Genomic DNA, 11,654 nt, shown 5'->3' on the forward strand with positions numbered 1-11,654 from the left:
ATATATATAGTTGCTGGACTTACAGCAACTCGAGATTAACGATTCTACCCTATTCCATTTTTATAACCCCTATAGGGCCTAGAACTATGGCCAGCAAACAATGGGCGCTCAGTAAATATATGTTGAATAAAAAACTAAATAAAGAGTATGTTTGCTAAACACTGACACCTGTAACTATAAATACCACTCTGGTTTTCTGGCGAAAGTATATTTGAATTTACCATAAGCTGGCTGAAGTAAAATTTGACATGCTTTCCAAAATGTTATATTGACTTAAGCTCTAAAATTTTTTCTTGGTAGAGAAAGCTTCTAAGCTATTGAAACCAGTTTTAATATAACATGGCAAAGGTCAGGTAACAAAGACTTCACTTGGACTTTTTATAGAGACAAAAACACCTATGCAGCACTTGGGGATTATTTTGTGAACCATTCCAAATCAGTAGCTTGGCTGGTCTCATTTTCCGGTGACTTAGAGCTCATGCTCTTTGTAATACCAGCAAGGAGATGTTCCTTTGAAATACCTCCAAGTAATCAATTTAAAGCATTTTTCAGTACATCTCCGTGCTTATTTATTGTTTGCCACTTGCAATATCATGGAGACATTTGATGTTCCAAGATGTTTTCCCAGAAACCAAACTGAATATAAGAATGGCACTTGAAATTCCAGATTGCTTTTTATTGAAGGCAGTAATGCTATTATGCCTCTGTGTCAACCACGAGATTGAAGAGCCAAGGCTTCTAATTGGGAAGACCATTTCAGAAAACCACCAGAGTTCCAATGTGTCCTGTTTTTAGAAGCAAAACAGACAGACACAAACTTCAGTTAAGTGTCTAAAAATGCAGACTCCATGTTTTCCATTTCTCTTTATTTCCATGGCAAGGAACAGTGATTAAAAAACAAACCAAAGAACCATTCAAATTATCTTCATCCTAGGACAGATGAAGAACATGAAAACTTCCATCATAAAAATCACATGTTGCTAGAGTCAGCCTCTAACTGCAACAGAGAATAACTGACCAGTGCATGTAAGTGCCACCTGAGCTGGCGTAGGTTGAAAATGCGACAGACTGCAACAACAAAGGTAATAACCACCTCCAAGAAGGTACACTGAGGCCCAGATGTGTAAGCCACCCAAAGCACTAGAGAAGTAGCTTTAGATTTAAAGATGTCATCAGCTCATATAACTATTTAGAATCTTCTACTGGAGCCTGAGTAATGGTGGTGGTATTTTTGAACCCAATACAGTACTGTATTTCATCTAATTTTCTCACATAACTCCTCAAATTCAGTTAACCTGAGAAAAAAATCACTTGGCTTTACTGAGAATAATCATCTTTACAAGCATAGTTACCAGTATAGTTTATAAAGTGATTGATAAGCTTCTTGATAAATATATGTATTAATCTCAACTGAGAAAATAATAAAGTAGCAGGACTATTTTAAAGATGATGAAAGACAGACCAAGATGACTCAACTATTGTCAGCGGAAGTCCCCATGGGGAAGAAAAAAAAGTTCCTGGTATCCTTGTCTAATTACTGAGTCCTGTGAACGACTCAAGTTCAACTACCTTTTAAGTCACCTTAAATCACTCAGGGGTCTTGGTGTTGGAGGACCATAAACAAGGCATAAGCAGGTTGAATCCAACCCATGAGCTACCCAGTTTTGAGTTTATTCAATGGGACAAAGATGTTACTAAGAGAAGAACAAAAATTTCTGATGTCATGAAAGGGTTCACGTCCTAGCACTGCCTTCTAAGCTGAATGACTTCCAGCAAGTCAGCCTGACTCAGGGCTTCTGGGAAATCCTGCCAATGCCTGCCCCCGTCTACCTGAGAGAGTTGTGGAGCACAAATGTGGACAATGGATGTGAAAGTTCTTTGTAAAATCTAAAACAATTACTATTCTTATTAGAAGCTAGCTGATTCCCAACCATACAACCATTTATACTCAACAAGCATTTACCAGAGGATAGACCAAGTACCCAAACACAATGTTGGACACAAAAGGGTGTCTGTTCTTAAAGAGCTGAAGGGGAAACAAAACAAAACCAATTGTAAAAAGGTGTCTTAACAGAAGTTCACAAATGGTGTCATGAGAACATAAACACAGAATTATTATTAATCAAGGGACAATAGTCTTAAGTGACAGATCATAATTAAATGACATAATAACATGTATACAGAGATGACTTCCATTGAAAGAAACCAAAGACAAAGGAAACAAACATATGAACAAAACCAAATAAACCTGCTTTAGAAATGATTCTGCTTCTGGCGTGAAGCTATCAGCATATAGTAACAGCTTCAAAGGTCCCACCAAAGAGTGAGATTTAAGTGAACTAACTGCATAGCTGGAGGACAAGAGTGCAAAGGGCTCCTTCACAAGTGTCCAAGTCTTTCTGACCCACAGAAACACCAGGTCAGTGTCTTTACTGGGTGGCTGGGATGTCACAGGAAATGAATAATTGCCTCACTTTCTGTTGACGTTATTTCCTTAGGTCAATGCAGCTGATTTGCAGAAGGGAGACTACTTACAACTTTAACCTTCAAAGCAACAACCAGCTTACGGGTTATCACATATTTACAAAACTGGTTCCTATGGGCATTTAGGGTAAATGTACATGAGAGGTAATTAACTGATTTTTTTCTGTATCTGCTACACTTGAACCTGCTAAAAAGTGAGCCCAGGTCTCTGTTAAATGGCACCTGGAGAGTACCAACCCGTGATAAGATCTAAGCAAAAGGTGTGTCACCTGTTATTTGAAAGGACAGACATATTCAGTGGTGACAGGCTGCATCCATGACCCCTCCCTCCCTTTTGGACTTAATCTGTGACAACAGCCTTGGCTACCAGGCAGGCTCTTAACAATTCTGTCAGAAAACAAAGGCAGACAAAACATTGTCTTTGACCCTCAAAGATAAGGACAAGGTAAGGCAAACAGCAAGATGAGTCTTTGTTATTTTATTATGTACAACATGAAGGCCAGAAAAATCTTAGATCATCATACAGGACAAAGGAAAAGTTTACAACATATGAAAGAGAAGAGCAGGAATTATATTTTTGTCTCCAAATCTGGGTTTAAATTTCCTTTGTGATGTATTATTAGTAGTATGAAATGAATTTTTACAAATCTGCAACATGTAAACATTCTGGAATGCTGGCCCGTATTTAACTGCTTTGATCTGACATTAGGGTGATAGGCATCTGACGGCTGGGACTCAAACAGCTGCCCAGCAGCAGAGACTACTACTACTATAATAAACTCTTTGAAAATGTCCTGCAGAGGACTCCTTCAATGTGGATGAATACATGTTAAACGTGGAATGATGTATTTAACAAAATGTTAAAAAGAAAATAGAGTTCTTATAACTCATAAGCCAAGACCAAGATTAAAGAGCCATAGCTCATATATGGAGTACTTACTAACGGGCAGTTATGTTAAGCCTTTTATCTGCATTATGTCCTTAAATCCCCACAACAACTCTATTAGAGAGCTGCTATTATTATCACCACTTCACAGATAAAATTGAGATTTAACAAAATGAAGTACCTTGTCCAAGGTAATATGGTCAGTAAATGGGTGAAAACAAGACTAAAATGCACCTGCGGTCCTGTGTGACCATTAACAACAAACTAATTACTTTAAGATAATATTGCTAAATTTTAACATGCAGATGCTTTGAATTTCAGTGTCAAACACCAACAACTTTAACAAATATTTATTTTTAAATCTTTCTGTTTGTTAATCCCACAATTTACAAAGTCAATTGTTAAATATAATCTTTAGACCTAGAGAAATAGTTTATATTTAATTCACACACACACACACACACACACACAAAAATCACGAAAAAAATACTTCTGTGTTATTTTAAGTTCTCTAAGGGAATGGTAGATGAGAGGTCCCTGAACAAGCAGAATAAAAGGCTGTTCTCGAACTAAATAGCTAACCTCAATTCTCTTAGTGACCTTGGACACAATACTTGGAATGTCTACAAGGGTATAATAACTACAACTTCATTTAGGCCAAACAAGTGCTTTTGCAAATGTTTGCACAGTCCTAATTGCCCAGACTTTTTACTAATGTTTCTCTAAGACATCATTTTCAATTTAGCCAATAAACAGGAACACTTGCAAAGGTGTTTGCCTTAAAAATAAATAAATTTTTTAAAAACCTGGAAATAAATATGTCAAAAGAATTAAAAGAAATATTTCCAAATTAGATATGACTACAGATAATTCAAACACATTTTAACTATTAAGGAATGTCCAAATAAATTGCCTCCTTCTAAATCCAACTTAACTATTTTGTGTGGGGGTGACGAGGGGACAAATGTCAATGTAACTGGAGTTCAGATAAAATAAGTCAACCCACAACTTTCACTCTTATTTCTTAAGTGAACTAAAAGATGACATGCCCGGGGTTTCATGTGACCACGTGACAATGAAAAGATAAACACCATACCTAACCTTTCAGTGAAGGGCAATTCCTTTTGGATCACAAGATCTGGAATTAGAAGAACTGCGTTTAAACCCTCCATATACTACTACCAGGTGTGTAATTCTGGGCAGGTCATTTGAACTTGAATTTCCATTACTTCAATATAGGTCCAATAAGGGTACCTGTCCCACCTTCTTTAAAGGTTGTTTTGGAGTGTAAATCAAATGACATAATGCAGTGCTTTGTGAAGTCCAAAGCAGGGTACAGGATGCCAAAAGGAGTCATCTGTAAGGTACCAGGGAAAGGGTCACCACATTCTCTTTCATCTCCTCCCATTATAAACCAACAAACTGGTGGAGAGAGTGATGACAGCAATTAGTTTGGGAAGCTCTGAGATAAGGTTTTAACTTACTCAAGGGTTCCTCCTGCACTATTCAAGGCAGCTTGAGTTACCAGGCATCAGCTTTTCTGCTGGGTTCCGAGTGAAGGGATTCAGTAGTGCAAGATGCAGCATATTCAAAAGGAATATCTCTTCTCAAAGAAAAATAAATAAGTAAAATCTTCCCTTGTCTCCCAAGATCCTTTACAGGTAGGACACTTTTCCGTCCTCCCTTTTTCTTCCAAGTTCTTTAAAGAGATTTGTTCTTTATGTTTCTGACCCTATCTCTCACCACTCATTCATTCTTTCCCCAGAAGCTATCTGGTTCTGCCTCAGCTGAAACTGCACAGGCCGAGATCACCAACAATTTCCTTGTTGCTAAACCCGGGAGACTTTTCACCCCCCAACTGATTGACCTCTCAGCAGTATTAGATCTATTGAACACCCACTTTTTGCATGGCTCTCATGAATTTACCAACACAATCTCTTTGGTATCTCTCCTTTATTTCTGGGTGCTCCTTTCAGTCCCCTTTATGAGCTCCCCTTCCTATGCCCATATCATAAATGTAGGTATTCCTCCATTTTCCCCCCAAAAAACCTCTTATTTAGTTCTTCTTCTGCCTGAGTGATCTCCATTCCTGTGGCTTCTGGTATAATCCATGGTAGATGAGAAACAGACTGTTCTCCTGTGCATAGACTCACACATGCAACTGCCTTTTGGATGTCCTCTAACTTCTCATATACAAAACCTGAACTCTTCATCTTACCCTCAACCTGCCCCTGCTCCTGGCATTCTCCATATAGCGAAGGATATCATTTGCTCCAGAAAGATGAACATCATCCTTGACCCTCCTGACTTCCTCACCCACAAACACTCCAAATCAGCAAGTCATATTGATTCTGCTTCTACGAGGTCTGCCATCTATCCATTTTTCTCCTTCTTTATTGCTTACTTCAGACACCGCTACCCAGTCTTCCACTCTTTAGTCTTGCCTTCCACTAATCCATTTGCCACACTGCAGCGAGGTGGGCTTTCTAAAATTAAAACTTTCTTATCTTCTAGATAAACTATACACTCCTTAACATTGCCTGTAAGAGCTCACGGCCACTTACTTTCTTGGGCTTATTTCTTAACCTCCCTATCCACACCCCAGCCCCCAACTCACAGGCACACAACTTGGCTAATTTTAATTCAGCCTTAAGGTCTCTGCTGAGGTATCACTTCTTCCCTACCTCTCACATCCGTTTTGGATGTCCCTACTATGTGCTCTTGTGGCACTCTGATTTTCTCAATTATAACACTTTTCATTCTGGGTAAAAATGGCCTGGTTACTTCTGTCTCCCCCACTAGACAATAAGCTTCATGAAGTCAAAAATTGTGCCTGTTTTTTCAAGACTGTATACATGGTTCCAAGTACAAGAGCTCTGTGCCACGGCTCAAATCTTACTTGCTTAATTAATGAATCAATGAATCCCTCCTAGTGGAAGAGAAATTGTTCTAGAAAAGTTAAAGTACTAATAAAAATGGATCATGAACACATGGGAGGAGATGATTTAGCTAATTTCCTGGAGCATAAAAACTCCTAGTTACATTTCTGATGTTTTCTAACCTATAATACATGTTCCTTGTTCTGTGACTGAAAATCTATATTCATAATCACATTTGCAGACCTCAAGGTGAAGTGAACATTTAGCAACTTCCTAGTTAGATAAATGTCCAAAAGTAAACTGGATAAGGCTGAACAGGGCAGCTTTAGTTTGTACTGAATTATAAATTGGTTACACTAATCAAGATAACTGAACAAATAAATCTCTACCATACTCATAAATATGGCGTATAAGTGGGGTATTCAATTTGAAATACGTAACTCAAATTAAGTTAATGAGTATCTGAAAAACAAATAAAATGTTAATGAAAATAGCATGCCTGACATCTCAATGCAATGGCCTCTATATTTAGACTTTGGTCTTTGCTCTTAATTCATGCTGCTATCAAGATTAATTACACTCAAGGACCAAATAAAGTTCTTAGCTTATTGTCAGAATGAAGGTAAATTACGTGGGGTTTTATTTTTTATTATTGTCTATCTGGTAATATCTACAGTAGCCAATGAAAAATAACAAACATAATGCATGGAATTTACCACTGGTGGTCATTTTTATTACATTCTCACTCAGTAGTCAGTCCTGTGAATTATTTAGCATGTACCAGAAGCTTCAAGCTAGAATATAATTCAAAATCCACTCTAAAAGAAAAAGGAAAAAGAAAAAAGCAATTCCTTGGTAGATAACCCTCCATATAGTGTCTTTTAAGAGGTTAACGTACTCCATGAAGAAAATCGTCATTTAGCTAGCAGCCAATGGGGAAACAGATACTTTCTGTACTTTTCTATAGGTGTGGGACGATAAGGTAAAATGAAAATAGGAAAGAGAGCCAGTGAGGAAAATGAAGGAGCAGCAGTGGTCTGATGCTCTAGAAACTGTCTAGAGATAGGGTATCCTAAAAAAATCTGCCCAAATGATGTAACCTTTTCTAGGTTTCTATTAAAATCAGGTCTTCTGAAACTAGTAATTGAAGTAGTAACCATCTACCTGCCTGCTTCTTAACAACTAGTTGTATGACTAGACTTTAAGTACTAGGCTACACAAATGATTAAACTGGAATAGAGTATATCAAGCATCTAAAATTATTCAGTAAATATTACTTTTGTATGTTTTCTTAATGTAGATGTTACTGGACTAGGCCCAGCTTGGTTTTCCTAGTCATAACATGAAAGAGGATTTTTTTTTTGTTTTGGTTTGGTTTGTTTTTTTGCAAATGGTTACATATCCATTATAGTTCTTTATTTTCCACTTGTATAATTAATGTAGGTCTATAACTCAAAGTCTAAAATTCATCAATCTATGAGAAAACAAAGATTTTTAATAAAAATTCAATCTTGCACCTTCTTTTTCCCACTATTTCATTATGATATTCAGCGATCCTTCTACCACAAAGCTTTCACTGATTACCCCATCGAGAAAAATTCATCCAACTTTATTTTCAAGCTTTCCAACAATATTTGTCATTTCATATCTCATAGTTTTTATTTTAAAAATCACTTTCTGCCACATATTTAAGTTACTTATGGATTTTTATGTTCTCCATGATTTGTCTGGACAATGTTTCAGATTCACTGTATTCCTCAGAAGGCAGAAACTTAACAGCTTTCAAAATAATGTTTGACTATTGCAATTATAAACAACTACCACATGTTTGTTGTTCACCGTTTTGAAAATACAGAAAAGTATAAAAAGGAAAATAAACAAGCCTATTCAGCCTCCCCAATGGGTGACCGTTTTGGCCCCTTTCCTAGTTAGGCAGATCTGTTTTTTAAACATAGTTGACAGCATATTGTAGATACAGTTTTCTATCCTATTTTTCTCCATTCTCCCAACACCTTTCCACAGTTAAAATTCTTCATAAATATCCTTTTAAATGTCTGTGTAACATCATATCTTTTAATGATACCATAATTAATTAAACTGTTCCCCTGTTAGTGGGCATTTAGACTATGCTCAATATACAACTTTTCTAATTAAAACCATTTAAGCATGTGTGAACATTAACTTTTAAAATATTTCTCATAAGTTCCTTTGGATTGATTGCTAGAAGTGGAATTACTGGATCAAAGGAAGGAGCATTAGTAAGGTTTTTCATCCATTCAGCCAACGAGCTTTTCAGAAACTTTGCATACCCCTCATGGCATCTGAGACTGTCTGCTCTACTGCACACTAACTCAAGTGGAGAGTCATAATTTTTAACAATCCACGTAAATTTGATAGCTGGAAAAATGGTATGTTGGTGTGGTTTCAGTTTCGTTTCTTTGATTAATGGTAAGAGAATGTATTTTCACATGTCTATTAGCCATTTCATTTTCTTCTATGGATAGTCTGTTCCTGTCTCTTGCCCATTTTTCTGCTAAAGTTTGTATTAGTTTTCTATCAGTAAGTAACACGTTTTCACAAACTTAGTAGCTTAAAACAATACCCCTTCACAATTCTAAAGGTCTCTCTGAGTGGGCTTGGTTGCATCCTCTGCCTAGGGTCTCTTAGACAAGGCTGAAAACAAGGTGTTGGCCACACGGGGCTCTTAACTAAAGGCTCTGTTAAATAATCCAGTTATAAGCTCATTCAATTTGTTGGCAGTCTCCAGTTCCCTTTAGCCCCAAGTCTAAGATTACAGTGTCCATGCTGGGCCACCCTTAGCAACTCCAGGCCTCTAGCATTTTTCAAGGTTGTCCCCATTCCTTCTCAAGTGCATCTTCTATCTTCAAAACAGCAATGACATATTCAGTCCTTTTCAGGCTTCAAATCTCTCTGATTTCCCCAGCCAGAGAAAATGTTCCACTTTTATGGGCTCTTGTGATTAGTTTAAGCCAACCCTGATAATTTCCCCATCTTAAATTTAACTATGCCGTATAACAACATAATCAAGTGACTTTTCATCATATTTACAGGATTAGGATGTGCAATCTTGGTATAGGAGCATTTCTAGGATTGTGCCATAGTCTCTTAGGTGTTATTTCTTATAATTGTGCTCTTTATGATGTCTTAATTGCATGAATTTACCAAATAAATGAATCTTACTCCATGACTCCAATCTTACTCTGATGACTCCAGAAGTTGCATTTTCGCAATGGCAAAGGCAACAGTTGATAGGGCAGCTATGTGCTAATAAAGATTTTGAATACATAATTTTGCTAACATTAATACTTTTTAAAATTTTTAATTGTGAGAAAATACACGTTATATAAAATTTACCACCTTAACTATTTTTAAGTATACAGTTCAGTACTGTTAAGTATATTCACACTGTTTTGCAACCAATCTCTAGAACTCTTAATTTTGCAAAACTGAAACTCTGTACCCATTTAACAACTCTCCATTTTGCTCCACCCTCCAATTCCTGGCAACTGCCACTTTACTTTCAACACCAGTATATTTTTATTTTATATATTAATAAACATATACATATAGCAATTACTACATTCACTGTCTAAGTACTTTAAAAATATTAACTCATTTACTCCTCATAACAATCTTATGAGATTGGTATTTTTATTATCCTCATTCAACAGATCAAGAAATATAGCAAGTAAAATGTCCAAGGTTGTACATTAGGAAGTGGCCAAGAAGGAATTCAAACCCAGTCTGGCTTTATAGTTCTTGCTATGAACCATTATATTGTGAAAATAATCATTGTAAAGACAAACTCTTCAGGCAAAATAGTATTTCCTTGATGTTCACGATTTAAAAACACTTCTTACGTTCGATTTAACTGAATATTCTTCCACTAACTAAAAGTTAGACTATGTAACCAAGGTGATATATGTCTCCTGACCTTTTAGCCAAGTTATGGTTAGGGCGTGTTCATGAAGTTAATGAAACAAAACTGCCTTGTTATTTTATTTTAGGTACACCAATTTTAACTTACATGTGGTTATTTTATAATAAAATATCTTATGAATGAATACAAATCACAGTTTACCACGACTACTGAAATTAAAATATTAAAGACAAAAAAAAAAAAACCCCACAAAAACAGGTGTTTCTTTTTTCCAAGGAGGAAAAACTTCCAAATAAGTTTACAACGCATAGCTCAATCTCATTTTAACCTGGTAAATTCGAACCTGTCCTGCTTTGCAAACTATAAATCTAGATCAGTTTTAATTTGTCATTCATTTGTATATCTCAGCAGTAACTTATTTTGTCTGTCGTTTGAGAAGTGAGTCTGAAATTTTCTTATCCTGACTTTTTAAGCTTAGTAATCCTCATAATAGACCAAATCATGCTAGTCATCAGTCACACAGTGTCATTTACTATCCATTAAAAATGAGCGGAGTCAACAGAAGGAACAATTCTTGTTTCTCTGGGAGCCTTAGCTCAATGTGAGTTAAAAGCTCTGCTGTGGTTTGTCTTCCAGGACCCAGGGGAAGAAGTAGGGAGGAAGGGAGCGGGGGTACTAAAAACAACGCGCACAGAACAAGATCTGCTTTTTCAACTGGTTTCTACTTATATACCTGATTCATAAAAATAAGCGGACAAAATATCATGTAATCTCCCCTCACCCATTATTCACTGCATTGTAGTGCAGTCTCCAGAATGAAATAAAAACGAGAGCATGGAAGAAACAGCAAAATCACCGCTACCCCAGGGAGCTTCTCGGATATTTACAAGGCTGTCACCCCCACACCTTTCCCATAATGAAGAGCCAGGCAGCACAGAAACAGGCAGATGCTCACCTGGCCACCGCTGCTTCTTTCCCGTCACCTGCGGGGCCTGCAGTCTATTCCTGACTGGGGCTGGGTTTCAGGAACCCGCCCGCTTCACCATGACAGCCGGGAACCATCTCCGCCCCGCTTTCTGTTTACAAGCGCTTCTCGCGGTCCCACACTTAAATGCTTCCCCCCAGCAGCCCTGGAAGCGAGACCCACACACATAAGGTTCCAGTTCACGAAGATGTCTTCCTGCCCGAAGACCTTAGAGGCCAGGAGAGGCCTTCTGACCGCACCCACCTGGCCCCCTTATCTCTTTGTTTTCTTATACAGTTTTTATCACACACATTTGAAAACAATGGAGTGTGTCAAGGAGTCTCCTCATTGCTCCGCCCAACGCCCAAATGATGTTTGTAATTGGAAAATTTCATTTGGAACAATACCAGGGACCGGACCCATATTTTAGCAGCTCCCTTGTCTAAGAGAATTACTCAGAATAAGTTTTCTGAAAAATAGGACTATTAGAAACTGGAGATTGCTTCTTATTTCAACTTTGGAGTTGCCATGAAAATCAAT

The 11,654-nt window shown here is 37.2% G+C and overlaps 1 protein-coding gene across 1 annotated transcript in view; it reads right to left on the reverse strand.

The window, feature by feature from the left end:
- PLEKHM3 (pleckstrin homology domain containing M3) overlaps positions 1 to 11,265 on the reverse strand; it is a 169,474-nt gene extending 158,209 nt beyond the window's left edge. Inside the window, exon 1 of the mRNA XM_006921397.3 lies at positions 11,106 to 11,265. The gene's annotated coding sequence lies outside the window, so the exon portion shown is untranslated. The remainder of the gene's footprint in view (positions 1 to 11,105) is intronic.
- Positions 11,266 to 11,654: the final 389 nt, after the last annotated feature.

Source organism: Pteropus alecto, unplaced genomic scaffold, assembly GCF_000325575.1.
Source record: "Pteropus alecto unplaced genomic scaffold, ASM32557v1 scaffold3, whole genome shotgun sequence".
Classification (NCBI taxonomy): Eukaryota; Metazoa; Chordata; class Mammalia; order Chiroptera; family Pteropodidae; genus Pteropus; species Pteropus alecto.